We start from the raw sequence: 24,160 nt of genomic DNA on the forward strand, positions 1-24,160 counted from the left end.
TATAGAGTACAATTTGAGTTTACATGTATATGCTTTCTCTATATTTATATATAGAGAGAATATATATATATAGATAGAGTATATATATATTTACACTACTTACCATATGTATATGCTGATACAACAGATTTTAGATGAGTAATTGATGGTCACAGGTTCTACTAATGCACAGTCAAAAGGCTCACTGAAAGGCAATAAACAGCACTTTAAACTCCTATAAACTGTCTAGAATCTATATAAATAAAATCTTCAAATGGGGTATAGCCATTTCAGTCCTATCATGACTGATTACTCCTTTTAGCAGACTTATCTCTAGCAACAATAGTAGCAATCAGACACTTTTAAGCTGGTGCTATTATTAATGGTGCCTAGAATGTTTGCAAAAAAATTCCAACTTTGTTTAAATGATACCACTGCAAATTATTCTATCATTAGCACAATAGGATTTTTTTCACTTGTAAGTATTTTTTTTAACTGGAAGGACCTTTTGCTTTCATTATTATGGTACAGGGGAAAGATGGGAATAAATGTTTACAGGATGAGACAGCTCAGGACCTGAAACAGAACATGAACCTGCCTCTTCCTGATGGAGACTTCGGTTCTTTACTAACCACCAGAGCATTTCCCTTTCCTGTTCAGAGTCAGTGACCAGCTCCAAGTGCCCAGTGACCACAAGTCGAGATCCAGAATTGTGAGAGTAACACTTCCCCTCCCATTGCCAGAAGAGAGTTACTTGAATCTGTATTTCAGAGCATTTTATATTTGCTCCCAAGATTTCCCCTAACACTTGTGATGGTTAGAAATCTGCTCAAAATGACAGCCCTGGCTCCTCATAAATTGCTTGACTATGTGTTGCTGTTTAAACCCAGTCAGCAACTGGGACTGTGCAGCTGCTCACTCGTGGAGGCATCAGGGAGGTATTAAGACAGATAATGTTTTTTGGAGATATAAGTTTTTATAATGAGTGAAGAGCACTAGCCCTCCATAGTTCTTCCAGCATTTCTGCAGCTTGGGAGTACTATCTCATTACTCCTTTGAGATTCCGGGACCTGCCACCCTCTAGTCTTGTCCTAGTCCCCTTCTCCCCTTTCATTAAGGAAATCTAACATGCCTTAAGGAAACAGGATGGAGCTAACCTACTGGAAGGCTCATGTCTTCCCTGCCCTTCTCACTGCATTTTGCTAAAAGATCGCAATTTTCCTTTGCTGCATTTGTCTTACTCAGAACTCCAGTGCTTCTAGCACTACAAATAGCATCCTGGCTACCGGAAATTCTAAAATGAGCTACTGGGCCCTTAGCAGAATTCTTCAACTGTCTGAGCAATCCCCCAAAATAGGCCAGGACATGTGATGCTTCTGATTTTGAACCTGCAGCATTCCTGCATTAGTGCTTAGAGATTTATTCAGCATCTAAGAAGACAGAAAAGCCTCCCTAATCTGCACAATGATCAAGGGATGCACTGTAAGCAATTGGGTGTTTTGCGGTATTTGATGAACAGTTTCCATCTGGCTGGACTATTTCTCAGCATACTGCTCTGAGCTTTTCTAAGACTTCCTACTTATTCACAAATGCACTGGAGTGTTTAGAGCCATTTCTTGCATGAGTTAGTCATTGCTGGACAGCCATCCATGAAAACCTCCACTGGGATATAAACAGCAGACAAATACCTGCACTGGAACGGAAGGTGTGACTACGGCCCGTGCAAACGCACCCAAGCTACTGCTAGTTAACTAGCTTGTGTGCCAATAGCAGTAAAGCTACGGACTTCAGCTTAAGCTGTACAAAAAACACAGAGGAGCTTTGGAATTAGTTAATTAATTAAGCCAGTGTGCATGTAGATATGTCACCAGTATCAGTGAAAGGCCAGATCTATCCACACTACGTTCTGGGGAACATTCAGCCTTTGTATGCATTGAAGCAGCATTTTGCTTCATATTGAGAGAAGAGACTGGATCACATGAAAAATAAAGAGGCTTTCTCACATGAAGGCCTATATGTGAAGGAATTCAGAACTTTGGTTTGGCCGAATGTAGATGGCCAAAAAAGTAGCATTTCTGTAAATCACACCAGCCTAAAAAAAACCAAACCAAACCAAAAAAAAAAAAAAAAACCAAAACCAAACAAACCAGGAAATCTTTTGAGAGAAAGCAACCCTTTTTTACCGTACTGTCTGATACATGCTGCTTGGGATCGGGTCAGCAATGTCCCAAGAATAGGAACTCACCGTATTCTCGTACATCTGGTTCTTGTCCCAGCAAGTTTGGAGAGGTGTGAAAATGAAAAGTGGCTGTGCTGAAAGTTACCAGGCTCCTCTGACCATCAAGGAAGTTCAGCTCAGGTTTCAACCAGCAGCTTGCGGTTTGGCATGGAAGGGACTGTTCTAGTTCACAGCAGGATGTAAACACCCCGCGCCAGCATTACTCTTCTCTGGGAGACCTCTGGCCACCTGCTCCAGCATTCATCCTTGCTCCAGGCTTATTAGAAGTGCCCTGGGATTTGGTGAGTAGGAGTGGCAGTAAATACATGTTTTGTTCTCTCTTGTAGACAGCCTTGAAATCTTTGCTGTGTACCCCAGGAGAGAAGGGAAAAGTGAGGTTTTCACACGTGCTGCTGAGGTGCTGCCTGAGAGAGCCTCACCCCATTTTACCTCAGGGCCTCCCAGCCTGCTCCCCCCAGAGCTGCACCCCAGCCCTGGGCACACCCCAGCAGGGGCCCTGAAGTTTGCTGGCAGGTCCTCAAGGGCTCGACAAAAAATTGTGCCCCCACAGATGCTGCGTGCAGCCGGAGAAACTCACGCCAGCCCGGCGCTGTGCCCCTCGCAGGGCCTTCCAGAACGATCCCCCTCTGCCTTCCCCACGGCCTCCGGAGGGGTCTGTGAGGTGAACTGCCCAGGGAAGTTCACTTCTCTCCCCGCCAATACCACCTCCGCCAGGCTGTGCCGGCCCGGGCCCTGCCCCTCCACAGGCCGGACCCCTCAGCTGCTGCAAGCGCCGCCATTTCAGGGCTATACCCTCCCTTGAGGCCCGGGCGGGAAGGGCAGGTAGGTCGGCGCCTTCAGGCCCTCACACCGCCCTCGCCAACCAAGGGGACACGGTCCCCCTTTCACCCAGGCCACCATGGGGTTCGCAGTCTTTCCTCTCAGAGCAGCCCCCTGCAGGCTGGACGCTCCCGCTGCGACGCCGGGGACACTAAACAGACGCCGCGACCATGGCCCTGCACCTCCCTCCCTCCGGCGGGCGGGGGCGCTGGACGGGCAGGGTCAATTCCCCGCAGCAGCGCGGCTGGATGGTTTGTGCGTGAGATAAGAGAGTCCGCCATGGGCTGAGCTCCTGCAGGGACTCCCAGAAGCCTGCAGCTGTCGGGCGAGCACTGCAGCTGTCGGGCGAGCGCATCAGCACTCGGCTCCTGCTCAGCCCCATGGCTGGGTCTGCTGGTGCCCCGCTGCCATTAATGCCTGTAGTCACACAGAAAGTACACGGGAGCATGGTGGGTTGGTATCTGGCACATCCCTGGTGCATGACCAGGCACGTGTTTGCTGGTGTTCTGCTTAGTTCTGTTACCACAGCAATGTGCCGTTCTTTGTTCCATAGGGCATTAAGAAAGGTGCTCCTTTTTCAGTCATAGAATCATCTAGGTTGGAAGGGACCTTTCAGATCGTCGAGTCCGACCATTAACGCTGCCAGAACCACCACTAGACCATGTCCCTCAGTGCCACATGTACCCATCTTTTAAATAGGTCCAGGGATGATGACTTAACCACTTCCCTGGGCAGCCTGTTCCACTGTTTGATAACCATTTCTGTGAATAAATTTTTCCTAATACCCAGTCTAAACTTCCCCTGGTGCAACTTGAGGCTGTTTCCTCTTGTCCCATCGCCTGTTCCTTGCCAGAAGAGACTGACCCCCACCTCTCTACACCCTCCTTTCAGGGAGTTGTAGAGCGTGATAAGGTCTCCCCTCAGCTTCCTTTTCTCCAGGCTGAACGATCCCGGCTTCCTCAGCCACTCCTCATAGGACTTGTGCCCTCACCAGCTTCGTTGCCCTTCTCTGGACGCGCTCCAGCACCTCAATGGCTTTCCTGTAGCGAGGGGCCCAAAACTGGACAGAGCACTCAAGATGGGGCCTCACCAGTGCCACAGGGGAACAATCACTGCCCTCGTCCTGCTGGCCACACTGTGTATTGTCAACTGAATTGTGGCCCTCTCATTTGTGTTATTATGCCCATCATTACCTTTCTCATTTTTCAAGATGCTGAGGGTTCTCCGCTCCTGCTCAAGACCCACTGATAGGAATGAGTGGTTTAGTACTTTCTTCCATTTGAGTGATTACAGTTCCATTTCAGGTTGTACCAGCTTTCAGTGTATTGGTGTTGCATCATGGAAAGGCTGGCCTTCTTCCTTTCCTTTCTGCAATTTTCTTCTTAAGAGCATTCACACACGGATACAATTACATTAACATTAAGCAAACTGTTGCTTTAAAAAGCCATTGTAATTGAGTGACAGGTGCTTATGACTGAATCCATTTAAACAATATAAGACTAAAGTTACTATTCAGGGAGCTGCTTAGCATCCTGAGTACTCACTGACTTTCGAGTGGATATGCTGTGGTGATCAGCATCACACAGTCAGTTTGTAGTTCTCAGGTTAGAAAGTATACGATAATGCTATAGAAGTTCAGGTGGCACTTGCACTATGTGTCTGGATGTCAATGAATCTGAAACTATGGTAGAACATGGACTAGCAATAGTTTTATAGTAGTGTAACAATTTTCTTTTAGATAGTCACTTTTTGTTAACAACTGAAGGAACTTTTCTGCTAGCTCTTATTGCATTGCAGGTATTAAAGTATTTATAAACCTATGAGAACTGTATAGATATATTTAAAACATGGCTACAGAAAACTAAATTGAGACAAGTGTCTTTTCAACTTAAAAAATGATGCAACTTTATCTTGCTGAAGTTTTGAAGTATTTGTAAATATCCTTTTACTTGAATGATTTGCCACAGTTAGAAAGAAAAGGCAAATATAATGTGCATATAGAATTAGTTAGCATTAAGCTTCAAACTCTAGTCTGTGCTCTCTTACGCCAGATTTAAATCTTAATTTATTTTCTTTATTTCTTCAGGTAGTTAAGACTTATGAAGATGTGACACTTTAAGATATGCCTGGAAATTAGTACTTTCTTCAAGGAGTCAACCATCTAATTTATAAAGCATGTTGTAAAAGGTAAGGATGAGCTTTTGTTAAATAGTTAGATCAGGACTAATTCCTCAGAGAGGCCAGAACTTCCCTTGTTCTTAAACATGGCACTTCTCAAAGCAGTAAGTACCTATGTTTAGAAACTAATCCACTTTCCAAATGACATACACTTGATAATCTACTAACTTCCTCAGGATAAGATGACAGTTGATAGTATTTTGATCTCAGTATTCTGATTCTTCCAATGATGATTGACCGATAAACCAGGTTCTCCTACACAGACGAGAAGAATTAGAGAAATAGTGAATTTTGCCTCTTAAAGCCTCAGATATAGGCTGGGGATTTAAAAAAATAAAAATTCTTTGTAAGCAGTAAGGGGTTTTTTGCTGAATAGTAAATTTGCAGTGCTAGAAAACAGTGATTCATTAAAGTCATGTAGAACAATAAAGTGATGTTGATTAGAGACCAAACATAGCATACAATCCAAGTGACTTTAATATGTAATGTAGAATATGGTAACTAAAATATAATACATAAAGCGTATGTACATCAGATATGACGTATATGAAAAATAGTTAACAAAATATGTTAAACAGCATATAAATGCATGTATCTTAGTTACATAAGAAATCATATATGTACTGAAACTTTTATTAATCTGCTACTCATATTTTTAAATGGTACTTGCTTCAGATTTCTTCCCTATTCTTGAACTTAACAAGTTTGCACAAACCCTCCTTTTAGGTGTGTATACACACTCATTATGCATGTATATGTATGTGTAACATGCACATTACTCTAGGACTTGTTGCTAAGTTCACATCGCTCACATTGGACTGGAATACCTGAACACCATTTTAATACTTTGCTTTTGGAAGGAACACTTACCTGAAGTTCACACGGGTCTGATATTTCTTCCTACATTTTTTCGAGACATTTACACTCCATTTCTGTGAAGTGATGAGTGCTCTCTCCATTCAAAGCAGTAAGTGGGGTTTTATTAGGGATACTCAGGTACCTAGTCTATGTCCTGTGAGTTCCCAAAACACCTCTGAAGGTCTAGTGAACTCTGCCTTAAAAGAAGGAATGTCAAGGACTGATGTCTTTAGCAGAATATAGCTTTTTAAAAATACTTTTTCCAGAGCATTTTTCTGCATTTTAGTGAACCATGAGAAGGGAAAAACAATCTTTCTTCTTCCTTGGATGTTGTCTTTAGCACAAAGATATTGTTGTTCTTTTAATTATTATTCTGATCATAGAAGCTGATCTGAAATTTTGTAGCCACAAAAGTGGTCTGTGCAAAGTTTTCTGTAATTTATCTTAATTTTCTGTATTACCCATTTAAAATTTAAAAAGCTGTCTAACACCAAAGCGGAATGAGAGTATGGTAGGCTGAAAGCAGGCTGAAGGAACTTGTTCTCACAGCTGCAAACTGCATGAGAAATTGAATATTCACATGTATGGATTCATTTCACCAGCATGTCTTCATTTCCTAAGGAGACATTGCTCACATAATATAACAAGTTTAATCTAAAGATTTTCCTCCAAACAAAACAGCCAATCTTGGTAAACACCTTGTTCCATATGATCTTGAAGAGGTAGATTTTCTGATAGTTCTTTAAATGGAGAATGATTAAGCCCTGAAGATTTTTGAGCTTCCCCCAACATTGCACTAGCAGTCATGCAACTCCACGGGGAGAACTCAAATAGACTACCCACAGGCATTTTTCTGTGGTGTGTAATGCAGATCCACAGTTGTTGTTTTGGCAGCACGGATTGAACCCAGGACCTTTGAATCTCAGAGTGCAATGCACTTATTGCTAGAACTGGCTGTGTCCATAAGCTCAACGGCTGCAGGTGGCTCATAAATCTACGTGCCTCCCTGCCGCCCCCAACAGAAGAGTGAAACTGTGGGCTGTGTGTGTCAATACTGGGCCTGCATAAGAGGAGTAAAAGCCCATCTTCCCTGTGGTTTGTATCAGAAAGGAACAACTGTCCAGGCACTGATGGTGCCACAGAGCCCAGCATTGAAGTCAGTGAGGAGGGCAGGAGGAGTCCCTCAGAGGGAAGCTGTTTGCTTCTCTCTGCATGAAGGGCAGAGACCACCAGAGAGGGGATCTGGGTACTTTTAATGTAAGCAGCAGCAGGGACTGGGGAGCTCTGACAGATGAGTGTGACTTACAGGGAGAAGAGCAGCAGAAGGAGAAAGAAGACTCCAATTTGGGAGATAGATAATGTTGGACAAAACATTTGTTGCTCTGTGCCTGTAAGGCAAGAGAAATAATTCTCTCCTTTGAAATGCTGTCTCCTGTGCTGTGTGGCAGCAAGGTGACTTTTCTCCTTCTGTTGCCTTTATTTTCCTTTACGATGTTGGTTACTTAACCTGAAATCCAGGGAAGATATGTGCAATATGCTACAGAGTTGAGAAATTCTGCCGCTCTGCTCCCTTGAGGCTCTGTGCACTGTGTTACAAGAGAGTTGGTGAGTTAAAATAGTGGAGGCCAGTGTAGTAATTACAATGGAAAGGGATCACTTGTGTGAAGAACAACTAGTTTTTGTAGGCTCTGTCTGTTGCTGGAATGTTAAGCCCTATGGTTATTACTACTTGATGAGCCCAAATCTAATGTGCCATTTAATATTTCAGGAAAGAATGCCCGTATGATGAACTGCTTGGCATTTCAAGCTTTTATAGGTTAAATGGCAAATTCTTAGCAGTCTCCAGAGACATAGTTTTATGCCATGGAAGAGAGTCGTGGGTACCTGTAATCTAAGTTTTAAGGAGATGCTTGTGGTAAATTGGCCGCATTCTGAAAGTTGACTTGTATTGTCAGTCTTGGGGTGTTGGAGAGAACCTCTCTCTTCTTGGTAGTAATACTGAGAAAGTGCATACCATATGTAGGGGACATTATTTCATCTTACAGCATCATAGTCTTGGTGCATTATACTTTTTTAAAAATCCAGATTCTGCAAAATGCAGATGTCATTTAAATACTGTGGTTACACATTCTTGCCATTATAAATGGTTTAAGGTAGAAATCACCTTAACTTTAGACATCAAAATTCAGGCATCTAATCTAAGGTATTTGCCTAGGAGCCTTATATTTTCAATAGAGAGACTGGAATATTTCCAGACAGTCTTTTGTCAACCTCTGTAGTTGTTTGTCTTCTTCTGTTTACTATAGACAAGGTACGGACAGTTACCGACAGTTACCTTGATGAATAAAGCTAAATGAGATCACAGAATCACACGGAATCACAGAATGGTTTGGATTGGAAGGGACCTTGCCACTTCAGTGAATTTTAGGAATAAGGTTACCTTCTTCTGTACCAAGGTGTGAGCTCACTGTTGAGTCAGGAAGGAATTATTTTTCTCTAGCTTCGGTGCCCAGCTGCACAGGACCTTCTTCCACTTTTTCCTAAGACAGCAAAACTCAAGGCAAAGATATTGTCTTGAAATACGGTTTGAGGCAGGGTCCTAGATGAGGAGGTTGTTAACATCCCATGGCCAGATGGGACCATTTCATCATCTGGTTCCATCTACAAAGCACAGTTGTTTTTTTCAGTTTATTCTCAGATTATAAAACAGCCAATACTAGATTCGAACTGGGGTATGAAAATAATGACTGTTCTGTTAAACTGACTGCAAGGATGCCACAAAAAAATGAAAACTGGGTTAACAATGTATCCTACTTAGTACTTTGAGCTGATTTTTAAATTGGAAAGGAAGACTTTGTATAAGATTAAGTACAGCTGTTATCATGGATATAAACAGCATTCTTTCTCCCCTTTAAAAAAAGAATCAAAGAAGTTATCTTTTTGATGGTGATTTTCAAGTATACCTCTTTATCCTATTCACCATTTCTGCTACATGATAAATACATGTCTTTGGACAATATAGGGCATACTATATTATGCCTCCTGATATTTTTATTTGTATGTTTAGAAAATACCTTTCCCCAAGCAGTAAATCTTGCCATACTAATGTAAACTGCAGTCTAGAACCTTGTTGCTTTAGGATGGTTAAACAGTTGCCATAAAAGATATAAAGCACTTCTGTAAAATTCAAGAAAAATTAATGCAATGGAAAACAATTTTACCTCTGCCAATTTTACAGCTGCCCAAGTGAATACTTATTCTGCACATACCTGTATTTTAAAAATATAGTGGTATTTTCAGTTGTTGTGTTGCACAATGTGACAGAAATATGATATCTTTTTTCTTAAACCTTCTTGTCATGGCATGACTTTTTTAAAAATCCTACTGAAGGGTTTTGTGTTTTTTTTAAAAAAGAGTATTAGTTATCACCCATCAGCAAACATGGCCTGAGGGGTGGTGGTGTTGTCAGGAACCCCTAACTGTATCAGTCAGTTAGATGGAGTAGCATGATCTTCTGCTGCAACACCTCTAGTGGGATCTCTAGAGAGGAATCAGCGTTGATTCTGACATCAATATAACGCCATGGAAGTATGTCATGCTATATTACACATGGTGGGGGCAGCATCCATATCTACAAGTGGGTTCTTCAGCATTGCACCTGCAATATAAGCAAAAACATCTTAAGTGCTCACATATTTATTTCAGGTTTTTATTTAACAATATATTGTTGAAAGAATGAACAAAGGAAAATAACTAAAACCAGAAACAGAAACTGGCTACCACCAGAGTGCAACCAGGGACAGATTAGCAATGACAAAAGAATTTCCTGTTTTGTTGATTCAAAGTAAATACTGTTTCAGTCACAGAATACTGCAGTGATTAGCATCAAAACCCATCTCTTCCTGTAACTCCAGTAAGTCTATTACTTAATGGGCATCAAGGTATCTACTGCCATACCACACACTGAGAACACTCTTACACAGCAGGGGGTACAAATGATGTGAACAGTGTCATTGCCTTGAGTTGTGGCACAAGAAATTAAATAGTCGTTGTCATCCCCCGCCAGCCAGATGCCAGCTCTGGCTCTCATTTTGTCCTGTTTTCAAAGTTCAAGTCACAAACCCCAATGTAGTTGCCCTGCACACTTCAAAGCTACATGCAGTGGCTCTTTATGGAGTAAGAAATATGCCATCTGCATTTACCCGCAAGTGTCTTTTTAGCAGGAGTTTTGTCATTAAGCTTCTGAATTTTCATGAACTAAGTAAAGCGCTCCCCAGAGCCCCCACCACTCCTACAAATGTGGTTATATTTTTTTCATTATTCTTGACAGCGAGTGATGCTGTTCAGTGGTTTCCCAGCCTTTTTGCAGAGGAACCTCACCTTGAGGAACCGTAGGTGGAGATATGCGATCAGTTATGTTTGGCTTCAGTATTCTCCCCCAACTGCAGCTTTCCCATCGTCCCCCCTCCCCAGTCCAGGCCTCTCAACCTTCCCTTTCTTTGATGCTGTCCTGTTCCCTTCCCATGACATCTCTGTCTCTGCTGCTGGCTCAGACAGCAGTGACACTAAAACTGAGCAAATAGATTTGGATGGATCAATCAGTTTCTGCCTGATGTCTCTCGTGTGTCCCCTTCCAGGCCAGGTAGAGTCCTTTTCCAGAGCTCATCTAAGTGACTTGCTTGGAAGGCACTAATTTAAAGAAGTCCAGGATTAGATGTTGAATGAGGCAGTAGAGGAAAGAATATGCCTAGTCCTCCCCTAGACAGTTCTGCCTTAGTTACTCCTGAAAAATAATATCAAATCAGCTTGATGGACCTCTCTGGTGTATTGAGACTTGTGAGCTCTTGTAGATGTAATTCAGAGTATGGCTATTGCTGTGCTCTCGATTCCATCCTGCCAGCTGCTAACATCTGCCCCTTGTGAGGAGGAGGCTACAGAAATGTGACGGGACAGGCAGAGGAGGGCAGCCTGCCTGATGAACAGGGCAGGGCATCCCCGTGAGGGGACGCGTTCACCAGTCACAAAATCATAGCGTTGCCTAGGTTGGAAGGGACCTTTCAGATCATCAAGTCCAACCATCAACCTAACTCTGACAAAAACAATCACTAAACCATATCTCTAAGCACTATGTCTACCTGTCTTTTAAATACCTCTGGAGATGGTGCCTGGGATGGGCAAAAAAACCTTCTGTATCAGCAGGAGCTCACTCTTAACATGTTCTCAGCGCAAGCTCTTAAGTAAAAAACAGTTATTGCCCTCTTACTATCTTTATTTACATTTCAGTTTATATAAATGGAAGACACCTCTGTACCCCTTAAGTGGTTATTCTTACTCAGAAACTCATACTTAGGGTCTCCTGTCCACAACCAGTCTGTCGGCTTCCCTAGGCGGTAGCATAAATGGCTCCCCAGTTTGTGCCCACCTTCAAAGTGGCTGGGAACAGCTGCATTCCTGCCTGCTCCCTGACCCAGGCAGGCTTCCCAAGCAGGGAGGAGGCTTAATCCTTCGAGAATCCCAAACACAAATACTGCAGTGGTATTTGGCAGACCAGCACAGGAATTTGGGACATTTGTAGGCTTACTACAGTTTATTTTCCTTGATCCGGAGGCTGTTTTTCCACGGGTTAAGTGTGGCTGACGAACCAGTTTGCCCGCTCTGGCAGCGCGCAGCACAGCCTGGAAGCTGGCGGAGCGGCGGTGCGGAACTCCCGCGGGATGCGGAGCGGCAGGGCTGCCGGTGCAGCGCTGACACCTACCGGCTGATCTCCGGCTTCCGGACCCCGGCTACGTTCCCTCTGCTATTGCAGTCTCGGGCAGGCGGGTCCTTGCTGCAGTATTTTACATAATAGATACGTTTCCGTGGTTGGGTTTTTGTATGCCGGGATTGATGAGACCGGGTCGACTGCAGTGAGGAATTTATCAGGTTGACTCCCAGGTTATGTCATTCCTAACATTTTTTGCTAACAAGCACGGTTTCTTTGCCATGCCCCAAGTCATTCGGGATACTTGCCAAAAATGAGAGAGTTTTGGCACCTGAAAATCCCCACGTAACCTGAATGTTGGCGGTCCCTGAATAAAAGCAAAGAGGTTTAGCACGCGCCTGGAAAAATGATACGAAAAGCTGCTAAGTGCAAAGGCCTTCTTCAACTGTTTGGACTGCTGTGACTTCTTTCTGTTGCATGTACTCTGCTAAGTTCCCAGTGTGTGTCCTGTCTTCAGAGAGGTCCTGTCAGCTTGGAAAGTAATGTACTTTGCAGATCTCTAAATCCCCATCTGCTGTAAAAAATCACACCAAAGCCCTGTCACCCTGGTGAAATAAATGTCATATCTATTTTACAGCAAGGTAAGTAAAAGACTCAGGGTGGTGATTTGCTTATTCAAAATACTACATGTCAGCATCAGAGTTGGTAACAGGGTAGGGGAGTTCTTAATGTGTGTCCCCCGCTCTGGACCTTGGGACATGCTTCTTGACAGCCCAGAGGACAAGGACAGGAAACAAAGCAATGGCTTTTGTAGCAATTGTGAGAAATGTCCACCGTGCAGATCTTACCTGATGATCTGAATTGCTGTGAACTCAAAAATCTGCCTGTAGTCACTGAAAAATCTGACAACATCTGTGGGCATCTTGGCCTTCACAAGAATACAGAAAGGATTTTGATACCACAGCATTCCAGGATCCGTATGTCGTGTGTAGAGCTGTGGCACCTGGCAGAGGCTGCCATTTACAGTATTATGGTCTCAGAAAGTTTAAGCCAGAAGGACTTTAATGACTATATTACTTGCTCAGTTAACTCATTTCTTGAGGCAGTGTGTTGTCAGCTGGTGAGCACAGGGTGGCACAGCAGAGCAGCAGGTTGAAGGAGAAAGGGTTGCAGCAGGGTGGTAGCTCTGGTAGCTGGCTTTTCAGGTCCTGACAGTGCAGGAGGGCTCTGCAGCCCATAATTTCTGAGGTCACCATCCTTACTGCTAAGTCCAGTTGTCTGGTAGAACGTCTGACTTTTTAATATCTCCTGGGCAGCTCAGTCATTTCATCTACAGATTCCCTAGAATTTATGAGCGAATATCAGCTCAGCCTTTACTGGCATTGTTTAATTAAACAGTTACTTCTAGCAGCTCTCCTTTTATGATGCAGTTTTCATGACATCTCAGCTGTACCTGCAAATTAAAACTGTGGGATAGTCTCAGTGATGTCCTGACTCTCAGTTCCTTTCTCCTACAAGCACATTTGAAGATTTTTCTTGTTTCTGGTGTGATTTTCCTTTTATCAGTTGAATTTCTAAGCCTTGTTGTATATGCTTTGATTTTTTTGTTTATTTTTCTTTTTGCATCACACAGTTTTCTAGGGGTTACCTGAGGAACATATCCAATCTTTCATCCACTGGAGCAGAACACTGGCCCTTTAAGGCCAGAAGGGATGTTTTGCAAGATCAGTTGCTCATGTGCCTAAGGAAATCTGTTTAAAAATATTTAATGTAGCCTTTGCTAGAGAGAAGAGTGTCTTGGGAGCTATTAATGTCAGAGGCAAGTTAGAATGTGGGGCCACCAGTCCCTTAAGGGCCTGGTTTAAAGAATCTTATATAGTATGGCATTATAAGGTTTCTCTTTCTCTTATCTGGGACAAAGATATGTCTGTGTAATCAGCCTCAGAACTGAGAGTGATTAGATGAGTGAAGTTAACCATGTATCTGAAGGAAGATTGGGCTAATAATGGACTATGCAAGCTGGGAGAGAAGCCTCCTGATTGCAGTTGAAGGGGGACAAGAGGAGGAGATTCTAAATCAAGGAAGTCAGGACTGGGAGAGTAATAACAGCATCAGTTAAGTGATAAATAAAGACCCCAATACTCCTCACACCCCACCCACCCACTCCCCTCCCAAAAAAAAACAAAAAAAAAGAAAGCTGATTAACTTAAGTAGACACCGGGAAAGAGAAATTGAGGCAGGTTCTTTGCAGGAACAGTTTCTGCCATGAGGGAATGCCCTGAAGCATTCTTTGTCTAGCCTGTCCATTGAACTGCTGTAACCTTGATGCCAAGGTTATTTAATAGCTTTAGCATTATCACGCAGAACTAATTGCTCCAGCTGGTTGTGTAGATTAGAAGTTAGCTGGGAATTTTCTGACGGAATGAATTTCAGATGGGCAATACACTACTTTTCAAAAGTTTGAATATTCTTTGTGGAAATTGAGTTTTACTGGAACAAAATAGAATTCTTCCAGGAAAAATGCGTCACTGCCTAGAAGATTTGCCAATTAGTAGAATAGAATTGATCATAAGCAGCATGCACATAACAGGCAGATAATCTATCTCAGTGGTCTGCCACGGAGATGTTCAGAAACTCCCTTTCCATGGAAAGTATGGGTTTAAAATACTGTAATCATGAATTGGCCTGAGTTTTAAAAACCAAAAGGACTTTAATTTCACAGCCCCTCAGTTTCTCAGGGCATGTACCATTTCTGAATAGTGCCTTGAGCACCTTATTGCACATTAACAAAAATAAGTACAATGATTTCTATTCAGAAGCGCATTTTGCAGGAAACTTCCAACACTTCTGGCAATACTAGGTTGGATTTCAGTCCTGCTGAAGACTGAACACCCACACAGAAAGAGTGCAGCTGTGCTGGTGCCCCGTGAGTTTAAGAGGAACTCTGTGCAAGGGCCAAGGGATCTCGATCTGGTCAGTCAGTCCTTTATGTAATATTATATCTCTGAACACTGTGCATTTTTGCTTGCTTGTAGACCTCAAATTCTCAGCCTGAGTCAGAATGAGCTCTATACGGAGAAGAAATCCAGTGCATACTCCTTGTCCATCTCCAGCCTTTATATGCCACTCTAGAGGTCTTAAGAACCCAAAACAGTGATTTCTAGACAGAGCAGAGGTTCTGGCTCAAAGGCCAGAACTATACCGTAGATTTTGCTATGACATGCTTATGCACAGATCAGCACGCTGGAGTGTGACCTGACAAACAACGAATTTGCCAGGAGTCCCCTGTGTGAAAAGCCAACTTGTCACTCCCAGGGAATCAAGAAGTTATACGGTAAAAACTTTTTTTTGCTGTTATAAGCTGCATCTGCCTTAGAATGCTGTGCCAGCATAATATACTGCATAATATTATAATATATAATACTTGTGCTGACAAAGCACTCTGAGTGTGGACCTAGCCCAATCTGCTAGCCCCTCCTTTCCCCAAACTACACGACAGAAAAGGCACAGAAAGAAAAAATTGTTCCTGTAAGTTAAAATATCATCACATGCTTAATGCACTTGATTACATGGGCAGGGTCAGGCTGTCAGAATCGGTCAGCAATCTCTGCTTCCAAACGAAATTTGCAGTTTTGCTGTCTGCAACTTGTTCCCATCCTCATTGTCTGCTTCACAGCTCACGTTCAACCTCTGAGTCAAGGTCACAGACAGTCTGAAAATCAATTTTCTGTGCCTGCATTACACCTTCCTCAACCTTATTTCTTTTCTTATCTCTCTTTATGAAAGAGCTGCCTCCACAGACCTATGTCTAATGCATGGGACAAGCTCACATGTGCAAAATCTTTGCCATATAGGAAGTCTATAATAAAATAGCCTGTAAATAATCTGTTCCCCTAGCTATCACGGGCCTTTCAGATTATTTATATTGGATAGTCATTTGAATCTTGTCAGTGATGCATTGTGCTACTGTTGATTGAAATGGTAATGAATGCAATACAGTCTCTCAAATTCTTCAGTTTTAAAAAAAGATATAATTTACAGGCAGTTAGCAGTGTCACAATTGCATCTGGCTCATTGATTGCTAAGTACAAGCTGGCTGTGTCTGCGGGGTCTGGATTGCAGCAAATCCTGTGTCATCTTTGTGTTGTACATCTGTGGTGTATCTGCTGACTTGCTAAAGTTAGGGTCAGCAAAGCAGACCCTAGCAATCATTAGTAAGCACCAAACTGGTCTAAGTATGTTTGCAATTAATTTTCCTGAGCCAACTCATTTTCTTTTGCTGGGTACAGACCACTATCCTGCACGTCACGGGAGTGCTCTTTTGACTCAAATTTCTCTCTCTGTTCTCACATGCAGACTATGTCCGCATCTGGTTTATTCTGTGCATAAAATCCTTTTATCCATATGACTAAGGCTGTAATTCATGTTCTGTTCATTTTGCTTCCGAGGAATCAAAATTTCCGTTTCCTTTGCCCTTGGTAAGCACAGTCTTGCCTGTTCATATCCACTCAGAATGTTGTCACAAAGATGGCATTCTTCCATCTGTTTATACCAACCCAAACACCTGTCACTGCGTATTCCCCCTCATTTCTCTTACTCTGTAACATCCATCATTTGGTCGTTGACCTCACTTCCAAGACTTCTGAAGTCCAATCTCTATCCTGTCAGTTGTATCCTGGTCTACCAAGATACCGTTTCTTGTTTATGATTAGTTAACAAGACCAGTCCGCATTGTCTCCTTGTTACGTTTCCAAAGAAGAAATTTAATGTTTTGCCCTATGGGGCTTCTTGTGTTTGGAAGTCCATCCCTAAAAGTATGATAACATGAGATGACACTTCTGTTTCTGATGGGCTGACTGGTGCTATCTCTTCGTTTCCTTTTACTCTACCATCTGTCTGTATCCATCTGTGGGCATTTGCTTTGCATTGTCATTTCTCGACATCATTTCTAGCTCTTTGGAGTACAGACCCAAAATCTGATCTTTGTTTATACAGCATGAGGGGAGGAGGAGGGTAAAGAGGAAGAAAGTGAGACATCTGGGTCTGGAATATCTGGGCATGGCAACAACAGAAATTATTACAAAATCTCTATTTTTTGATTTTGCAAAACTAAAATTGAAATTCAGTCTTGCCTGAATATTCTCTATGGCCAACTATCCTTGATGCTATAGCTTACAAAGTCCTGCTCATTTTTTACATCTTCAGTGTATTTATAAGGCCAATTGTTATACTGTTTTGGTAGTAAGCAACCATTATACAGATCTATATACGTTTTTGCTAAGCTTCACTGGAATGGAAATCTACATGAAGCAGTGATGTGACACACAAAGAAATCATCCTAATTTTCCATCTGGAACAATTCCAGATTTAAAATGAATGCTTACACTCTCAGAAACAAATGAATTTCACTTCCTCTTATTGAAGAAGGCCAGACAGCAAGAAATAGAGCTAGAGACAAATTGCCAAGTGTTACGTATAATTTTATTGGCTTAATTTTGAGCCATGATGAAATAAGGTAAATCCTTCACTTTTTCCGTCATAAAAGGTCTTGGGTCGTGTAGAGTTTTCAAAGAGGTAAAAATAAAATGGACCATTTCCAGATCAGAACTTCAGATGACTTGTTGACTCTTCAGCAGAGGAATGAGACTGACTGGGGCAGCCTCCCATACTGAGGGAGGGCTGTTTTATTCCAGGAATAAGGGTCCCCGCTCTGTACCAGAACCCTTCCGTCTGACAGAATGGAAGGCAAGCAAAGAAAATAGCAGCTCCTTGATGTCAGGCTCACCTGCACTGCTTCATGGGAGAGGTCTAAAAGTTCACAGGTCTCTCCAGTGTCAACTCAGAGGAGTTCTCTGTGACAGCCTTGGGAGGAGATGGTGCCTGTCTGAGCTCAGAGGTTGTGGAGCTCTGGTGAAGAGGCTTTTTGACATGGTAATCATTTCCAAAGAAGATAACTGCACTATTAGAGAAAATTGCACTCTCAAAGGGGGTTATTAGCAGATGAGAAAGCCTTGCTAACAAAGTTCTTTATTTTCTTGCAAGTGTCTGATTCACACCTTGCAGGACAGGTAGACTGAGGAAGCCATCTATACCTCTGGTGCTTTAAAAAATGGTGGGGTGTTTAAAGAGCAATTCTTGAAAAATGCTTCTCTGGAAATAAAGCTAAAGAGACCAGGTAGACTCGTTAGATGCTGAGATCTGGTCCAGGCAGTCTAAGTTTAAAGTTTAGTGACAGGTATCCAAATTACAGAACCATACAAACCAGTAAAAAGGAAACACTGCTGCCATCAGATCCTTGACCTTTGTCTATGGTGCTCTGGAGAGAGCACCTGTCCCAGCGTCTGGATTTGGTTCTAGACAGACTAACTAACAGTAACTGCAGGAGAGGCTGAATTATGACATGTACTGTATTCCATCATCAGACAAAGCTGGCTGAAGTGTGTTTGGCACTTCACTGGGACTGCCAGAAGCTCTGGGGTCTTTACCAGCCAGGACTGGCAGGGCAGTGTTGGCAGTGGGACTTGTCTTTCGAGTCTTCAGCAAAGTCAGGCACTGAGGACCCTATGGTCCTACCGGACCCTGTACAGTCCTGCAAGTCTAATTTGTTTTGATGGCAATAGGAATATTTTCTTTAGTTGACCTTCCCACACCTGGTGTTTCTAACCACAGTTCACGCATTCGGCCTCCTAACAAAGACCCTAAGCATTAAAAATGTATGAGACCCTGGTGAGAGGGACAGCTGAATGGCTGCATTAGCACTGAAGCTGAATTATTGATAGAAAGGGTGATTTTTACTTTCCTTTTAGCTATTGAATAATAGCTGAAAAGCTGCACAATAAGATTATTTTCATTACTCACGTAAATTACTTGTTCAGTTAAAAAGAGTGAGAAGAACAAATGAAAAGTGCCCTGTGGGGGCAAATATATTACACTTATATTTTTTATGTTCTGGAGTATTTATTCATTTTGGACATATTTTCCAATAAACGTGTTGATTCAACAGAAGTAATAAGGAATGTTTTGTATAATTTAGGAGATAGGAATGTGCTTTTTTTTCTCTGAATGTAACTATGATACTATCAGTGAAATTTATCAATAGAGAACAACTGATGTGTTTTGTATTAGCTGGTGCCCATGCTAACCCAAATAAAAAGTGTTATTTAACAGTTGAAATTACCAGAGTGACTAATATCTGGTCTTTATAATTACTATGTTATTGAATCCCTCAGTCTTCCTATGTGTGGTATGCCACACTGAATGTGCCCATCTGCGTAGCCCTAGAGAAATAAGTTTGTTTGATTTTGCTTTTCCTATTTAGTTTGGTTGCAATAAAAATAGTGGCTATTAAATCTTTTCAGGGATTAATAATCTGTTTGTCTTTCTACGCTGCCTTTGGCTATCAGAGCTGCTGGCTGGTTATTAACGTACCCAGCAAGAATCCTGTTGCAGATTTCAGTTAATCAATTGTGTTGAAGGTATTAGATGTCATGGTGCCCTGAATTTTGGATAGACAGTTGCTTCTGCATTTCCACGTGTGCTACTCTCCTGCAGGGCTGGATGATGTTGACTTTGAACTGGACGGCTCCTTTTCTATCAGCTTTGAAATTTTTTCAGCACAGACTCAGCAAGTATCTGGTAGGCTGGCTGCGTAGCTTTCTACTTAAACCCCTTTGGCAACAATTTGAAAAAGAGGAAGAAAAAGCGAGTTTCCTTTAACTGAAATTATTCAAATCCATTCATTACAGCCTCTGTGGAAAAGTGGGATTTCCAAAATAGTTCACTTCCGTTCTTCTGTTGGTATTTTCTTATCCAAAGAACCAAACGTAACACAGCTATCAGTATTGCTTCATATAAATATCTCAAAATGTTAAGTTTTAGTCATGGTAGGTATTGATTTAGAACCCACTCAAATATCTGGAAAAATCTCCATGGATTTGGAACAGTCTCTGCAACATCTTATTGATGGGAGGCATGCTATTTAATACAGCAAATCAGGATTAGATTTATGCAGAATTGTACCTTGTAGCAGCCACACAGGCTTGTTTCCTTACACATCCCTAGCTGTTACAGAATAAGCAATTTCAATGCACTTCTCAGTACAACCCTCCTGCATGACAGCCTTCAACTATCCAGCTTCAATCCCCATGCATTTTCGGATCACGAATTTTCAATAGGGATGGGAGGATTTGGTAAATTTTGTGATGCTGAAGACTGTCTGGTAAGAAGAGAAAGGAGCCAGTCTGAGTTCACTGTGAGTAGGCTGCTAAGTGACTATCCAAGGGTAAAACAGAAATACGTACCACTGACCTACTTAGTGTTGAGCCTCCATATTCCATTATTGATGAGCTGATCTACTTAATGCCCTCCTTGTTGCCTGCAGTTAGTTCAATGGCAGGATGATTTCAACTATTCCTTCATCTCTGGACTAATGTAATTAGAACTTCCCTGTTTTATAGCCTGATAGTCTGACCCAACGGAATATGTACAGCTGAAATATATAGGCTGAGTCACAATTTTGGATCTGCTTTCAAAATCTAAATTTAAGCACACAAGATTGTAAATTTTAGTCTGCAGGGTCTGGTAAGGTGTATAAGGAAAAACACCAATGGTGCTAAAGTCTTATGCTTTGAGCTTGCAGTTTAGAACTGATCCATTTTGGTAGGGTGTTTTATAAGACAGTTTCTGCAGGGGTCTGAAGTATTGGCATTACATTTTTTGGTTTTATATTGTTAGACACACTCCAGCAATAGAACTTGCTTTTCTTTGTTAAAGAAACTTAATTCCTCTGACAGCTAAAACAGCAAATGGTGATCCCAATAAAACTAAGGTTTTATTCTAAGAATTTCATTTTTGTAGTGTATTTTAAAATTATCTATTTTCAAAACTTGCTTTTAGGTGCAGTATATGTCATGCAGGTAACTATAGAGATGAATATAGAGTCACATCTTAACTAGTGTAAGTGACTGCGCTCACATTGCTGAAGGAGGTGATTTTAATTTTGGAAGCTAACTTCTTTTTTTAACTGTCAGAGATAGGAATATGATAAATTGAGCTGTCAGCCATGCGTGGGGTGGGGAGGAGGGAAAAAGGAAGTCTTTCTGTGCTATATTTAGCAGTGTTCGTGACGTAAAAACAGCAATTGGTCTGGACTGTAGTAAGTTCTTTAAGTTTTATGACCCTGTTATTTAGAACTGACTGTATGGCTACGGGTTTGACTTAATAGCAGCCTCTTAGAAAAACAGGAAGGAAAAACAGTGAGTCACTCTAGGACATGCCTTGGTAAACACCTCAGGGTAGGCAAAGGGCAAATGCCCAAATTATTTCCTTTGGGCTTTGTAACTTCTAGGTTCCTGCCAGATTGAATAGCTTGCATTGCCAGTGATGGGGTAAAACAAATCACAAGGGCTATGAACTGTGGAGCAGATTTTATGTGGAGAGATGAGCTCATTTCCCTTCCCGTTGAAAGGAAAGGAGCATTTCCTGCAGGCTGCTTTAGAGTGCTAAAGAAGTTAAGCCATCCTTGGCTTTCCTGCTAGGTGAAAATCTCATGTTAAGTTAAATATTCTTCTGTGGTTTAACATACTTTTCAGACGCTAAGCTTTTTTTCTAATACTAGAAGTTAAACACACCATCTCTATGTGAAGAGTGGCAAGTCTTTCTGTTATAAGTTATTAACAGGATCCTGGTAGAGTGAGCCACAGATGTTGAATCCAGGCAGATCTGCTTGGATAATGATGGAAAACATGCAGGTACCACTATTGTTACTGGACCTATTCTAAAAGCAGGTGCAACCCAGCGATAAATGAAAAGATGGAAGCACGAATGCAGTTAAGTTTTCTGCGGTAACATTCGAGCTGTGCCCAGTGCTGCACTGAATGGAGAAGACAGTATTTCTGTGTCATCTTTGCCTTCCTCTGTTTCAATCATTGAGGGAGGCTGCTCTCATGCTCTCTTGTTTCAAATCCTGTAGAGTTGCTCTGACAACCGGAGGTCAGGCAATATGAATGGGTAACCCAGAAATGTTGCCAATTTTTTATAATACTGTTGAATACTTTTTCTCAGCCATCCAGGTATTCCCTTTTGACACAGGCAGTATTTGGAGAGAGGATCCACTGGATTTACAATCCTTAATCAAACCTAAGAATCTGTCCTGTGATTTACTATCGCCTTGACTGGTCATTAAGGTTACTCACCCAGCACTTTGTCAGAGAATGTTGAATCACTGAGCTTTTTTCATCTCATAACCACAGCACAGACTGTTTTGTTGCGCTTCCCCCCAAGCCCAAAAATTAGGACACAGTCTATTGTAAACTTGCATGTCCATTAAATGATGTGAATATAGAATGGGTTGGAGTATCTGGGAAATTAAGTCCAAGGGTGCCCAACTGCAACACAATCAGCCAAACATAGCATTCTTCTTGCTCCTTACCTTCTGGGGAAGGGAACTCTACTTGATAAAGGCAGATTACTAACACAGTTATAATTCATGTTTAGTAAGCATTTGTATTCTTGCAGATGAATCAGTTAAAAGGACAGATCTACACAGTATGGGGACATCCTGTTTTATTTAAAAGACGAAATGTGGCTACTTAGGCATCATACATGAATAATTTGTTGCATTTTCAAGTTTCCATTTGCATCCTCTTTGGAAAGTCACTTAGAAGGTTAGAAAGACACAGTGAGCAGGATTGTTTTCTATATTTTATGGTTAAAATTTCTAATAAAAAATTGGAGAAGACAGAAGAGAAAGTGATATCATATGACGCCTTAGTTCCACTAGTACATAGCATACTGCTATGCTTTCATGACCTGATGAAAAATATGATGATACTTGTATACGTAAGCTGTGTAAGTTTCAAGGAGAATAATTACTATTCCTGTTGTATATATGTTTGTGTATTATTTTGGAGAGATGGCTGTTAGGAACATGAACATAATCCATGAACGGTACACAATTGATGTATAGGAGATTATTTCATTATTTCACAGAACACAGGGAGTAATACATTCCCAAATATTGATAAGGCAGTAGGTGTAAAGTACGTATGGTTTAGTGATGATTTTTGTCAGTGTCAGGTTGATCGTTGGACTAGATGATCTGAAAGGTCCCTTCCAGCCTAGGCGATTCTAGATTCTACATAATTTTTTTCCCCATACAATGCAAAATTAAACTGTAAAATTCATTAGCACAGAATTTCATAGAGTCCAAAAGCATATATTGGTTCAAAATGTGATTAAATAGATAATGGAAGATGGGTCTGTTTATTAAATACGGTGGCATTGTTTGCCCTTAGCTTAGATAGCTTAATACCACTGATTGCAATATGATGAGAAATGCTAGAGTATTTGTCTAATTTTTTATTATTTGCCCTATTTTTATTCTCTTCCATAAGCATTCCTCCTGATCACTACTGGGGAGAAAGTAAATGGAGCTTTCATCTGCTCCGGTATGGATGTTTTGGATATTCACATAAATGCAACTGTTTAGTGTCAAATCTAGTAATAAAAGTACCCATTCTAAAAATCTGTCTGTCGTAACTGCCTGTGTATTGTAACTGCCTCTGTCTCTCCTCCTCTCTCATTTATGAGAACAGAATTCCTCAGGAAGACTCTTGAATTATGGAAGGTGTAAGTTCAGCCTTGTGAAATACAGCGAAGAAATTCTGGAATCTTTTAATTTTTTTCTGTTACAAATTGAGTCTAAGCCTTCATGCCTTGCTTTTCTCTAAAACCCTTTGAAGTGAACCTCATTGATACCGTGGATGAGATGCTCAGAGGTTTTCCAAATTTGCAATTTTGATAAAAACACAAAGATTTTGTGACCGTTTTTGGTTAGCTCCCACGGCATAAAAGGCCCAAGATTTCCAGAAATCAGTGAAGGACATAATTCAGTGCACTTTATACTCTTAGGTATTTATCTTTGTGGAAATGTGGTTAAGAAATAATAACAAGTTACAAATTAATGGAGAGTTCAGACTTTGGAAAGTATTTGACACTGAAGCAAAGTTTTCAGTGTTCATGTTGCTTGACTTGGTAATAGGTAGGCCCTTAATCAACTTAAGGATTTTCTTCCTGGGAGCTAGAGAAAGCTCTCTTTACAGTAGGATTTTTTTCCACTATGAAATGTTTTGTATTGGGACATTATTCATGGTTGTATTGTGCTCACTTTAAATTTTCATGCCTTTAATTATAACACTAAGTGGATTGCTGTGTGATATGATAAGTGATAAATTTCTGGTAGGGAAAGTTTACTGACTTATATTCTGTGGATGATTGCCATATGACGTTCTTATTAGATAACAGAATACCTTTTATAGATTTCCTGAGCTCATTAAATAAAATGACGACTGAGGCAACATCACAATGCCTGCAGGTCGGGTTAAGGT

At 41.5% G+C, this 24,160-nt stretch overlaps 1 protein-coding gene across 1 annotated transcript in view; it reads right to left on the reverse strand.

The window, feature by feature from the left end:
• Nucleotides 1-8,567: 8,567 nt before the first annotated feature.
• AMER3 (APC membrane recruitment protein 3) overlaps nt 8,568-24,160 on the reverse strand; it is a 39,428-nt gene continuing 23,835 nt past the window's right edge. Inside the window, exon 3 of the mRNA XM_074592461.1 lies at nt 8,568-9,731. The gene's annotated coding sequence lies outside the window, so the exon portion shown is untranslated. The remainder of the gene's footprint in view (nt 9,732-24,160) is intronic.

The sequence above is a fragment of the Larus michahellis genome, chromosome 6 (genome assembly GCF_964199755.1).
Source record: "Larus michahellis chromosome 6, bLarMic1.1, whole genome shotgun sequence".
Taxonomy (NCBI): Eukaryota; Metazoa; Chordata; class Aves; order Charadriiformes; family Laridae; genus Larus; species Larus michahellis.